General features: G+C 40.5%; 1 pseudogene; it reads right to left on the reverse strand.

Annotated features, from left to right (window-relative positions):
- Nucleotides 1–384: 384 nt before the first annotated feature.
- LOC140844412 (protein LSM14 homolog A pseudogene) lies at nt 385–2,873 on the reverse strand (annotated as a pseudogene).
- Nucleotides 2,874–3,095: the final 222 nt, after the last annotated feature.

The following is a 3,095-nucleotide window of genomic DNA, read 5'->3' on the forward strand; positions in this document are numbered from 1 at the left end:
TTTCTTATATGTATTCTTAATAATAAAAAACTGCTATTAAACAAACATTAAAGTTGACATGTTAAAAGCATGTATAGAGAGAAGGAAAAGGAGCATATGTACAATGTTATCAAAAGGAACACACCCTAGGTCATTTCTATACTAGTGTAATCATCGTTTTGGTAGTATACATAAATTTTCAGATTGCTGGTCTTAATTGGAGGCCAGCATGGTAAACATAGTCTTCTTAACATAACAGCTTGAAATGATAATACAAGTTTGACTTAAAAAATGATTTGGCTAAAATGGTGTGCAGCCAACAGTATGACAGCAAAACAAATACACCATGAAATATTAGCTAGCTAACATAAAACAAGTAATCTTAGCTACTTTTTTTTTAACAGATTAATTGTTGCCTAGCTTTATTGTCTTAAAAAAGGGAGGGTACTTATTTGAAAATACAACTACACACATTCTTATCTATGATTATTTACATTTGTATCCTGAAAATATCTATTATTTGGACAAATCCTGTGATATGCCATTTGCTATAAAATTAAGTTCTCACAATGAGTCTGAGTAATTTATCCTGTTTAGATACTGGAAGAATGTATCAAATCTTCATTTATGTTCCAAATACTAAAAGAAAGCAACCCCAAATAAAAATTCTTTAGCCTGGAAAGCTATGAAAAAAGGACCCACCCATAATAGCTTTGCTCCTCAGAACATTAGCTTCTCCAAGGACATGGTATGTTTGCAGACTTTAAAATGTTTATTCTTTAAAAGATTAGTTGCTCTTTATACAGCTATATGAAGTTCTTAATGTTTCTTTGGCAATGGGATATAATGGAATTTTACAACCATATAAAAAAGTTACCTTTGCCTAAGAAACAGTATTTACTGTGTGTACATAGTTGACTTGACAAAATTATCTACCAGCCAGCACCCTAATTAATTGACGAAATAAGCTACCTCGAAGGGATATTACAGGATTTCCAAAAAGAAACACACACACACACACACACACACACACACAAAATTCTGTGGCTCAAAACAAAGTATCACGGCCCTATTTGCAACTTACAATAATTGCCAAATACAAATTAGTGATAAGAAAAATCCTTTCAGTGATGAAAAAATACTTAAGTCCTACTGAAGTACTGCTTTAGTTTAACTATACATAAGAAATTACTTAACCTTCTGCTATTCCAAATATATTTAATGCTCATTTTCACAGATGAGCATTTCCCCAAAAAAGTAACTGCATTTTATCTTGGAAATTAAGCAGAAAAACAAACGAACAAAAACCCAGTGCTGGTGACAAATATACAGCGAATTCACTTCATTCTTCGCGAAGACTGAAACAAATTCTCAGGACCATGAAGAGCTAGAAATTCACCTATTTTCAAAGACTTGTTTGGAGACTATGCAACAACTTTGTTGTCTTTCTTTCAGAAAGCTGTATGATCAATCCAGACCTTTTAGGGTTCAAAAGCTGTTGTTTTCCTATATTCAAAATCTGCAAACTCCCTGCCCCCATGACCACCTCTGAATCCACCACGAAATCCTCGAGGGGTTGTAAAGGTACCACCTCTGCCACCACCACGCCCTCAGCCACCAAGGAAACCAAGACCTTCTCTGCCTCTGTACCCTCCATGGCCACGGTTTGGACGAAGTGGGATTCCAAATGTTTCCGCATTTAATCTTCTTTCTTCAGCCCAGGTTGGTCTCTGTTCTCTATTATCATCACAAGAAATATTATCAAAGAAGGATTTAGTTTTGTCATAATAGCAATTAGGTCCAAGTGGATCTTCTTCATCTGCATTTCCCTCACTGTTTTGGGTATCAACTCCTGAGTCTCCTTTATCTTCACCATTTACAGGCTTCTCCTGTCTCTCAAGTTTATCTTCTTTCAATTTTAGTTTATTATGAAAATCTCTGTCGATTTCCTCCTTGTTAAATTGTGCACTTGCACTTTCAAAGTCAAAGTCTTTCTCAAATTTCATTGGACCATCTCGTCGAATACCAAATCTTCCCCTGCCACCTCGATGACCTCTACGCCCTCTTCTTGGAGCTGAAGGAGCACATGGAACTATTTGTCTCTTGCTATCATTTCTGAGTTGCTCATTTTCTGGTCTTGTAACTTTGTGTACTTCAGCTCACCTGTGCTCTTAATTCTCTATTGCTTTTTGACTGGTAGATGGTAAAGGCCTGGTTAACACTGGGCTCCTTCTCCCAACAGGTGCTGGAGCAGGTAAGTGGGCTGAGGCGGTCTGTACTGCTTGTTCCATGGTGGGGCTTTTTCTCAAAGGGTCTAACTGAGGGCTTGAACAATCTTGAGATAACTGTGTTTTTAGAGATCTTGTATCCTGTGTAAAGGCAGAACCAACTGCACTACTTTGGGATAGGGTACTGCTGTTTGATGTTTCTGTTCCAAAGGATGTCAAGGAGCTTCCAGCAACACCAACAGCACCAAATTGCTGGCTGACTAATGAACTTGGGCTGAACTGACTGTACGCTGGCATCCTGCCAAAAGGTCCATAGGAACCCACTGACTGGAATGAAGAAGTAGATGAGCCTAGTGAAGACTGAACAATAGCTGGGTCCTGAGGCAAAGAACATTGTGGTTTCGGTGGCTCACAAGCAGTGAGGTCCTTAATATCACTCCCACAGAATATAATGTATTTAAACACTTCATCTCGAGGCGGTATTGGACGATCTGTTGGTCTGTCTTCTGTACCAAAGGAGCAAACTTTCGCTAGGGCTACGGTGGAGTTCTCTGTGTTGATGGTGTAAAGGATGCCCTCGTAGCGGATCTCCGCCTTGGAAATAAGGCTGATCTCGCTGTCGATATAAGGGGTGCCCCCGCTCATGATGCCGCAGACGCCGCCGCTCTGGGCCGCTCCCAGAGAGACAGATCCCACACCGCTGCCACCGCTCTGTAAGCCCGCTCGCTCCGTCGGCGCTTACAGCAGCCGCCTAAGACCCAACATGGCAGCTGCACCGCTCCACTACCCTCCCCTGGCCTCCTGCCCTCAAGCTGCGGCGCGGCGGCGGCGGCGATCTTAGCTACTTTTAACTGCTTTGTCCCAGCATTCTACAAACAGAAAGAAACG

This window comes from Manis javanica, chromosome 11 (genome assembly GCF_040802235.1).
Source record: "Manis javanica isolate MJ-LG chromosome 11, MJ_LKY, whole genome shotgun sequence".
Lineage (NCBI taxonomy): Eukaryota > Metazoa > Chordata > Mammalia > Pholidota > Manidae > Manis > Manis javanica.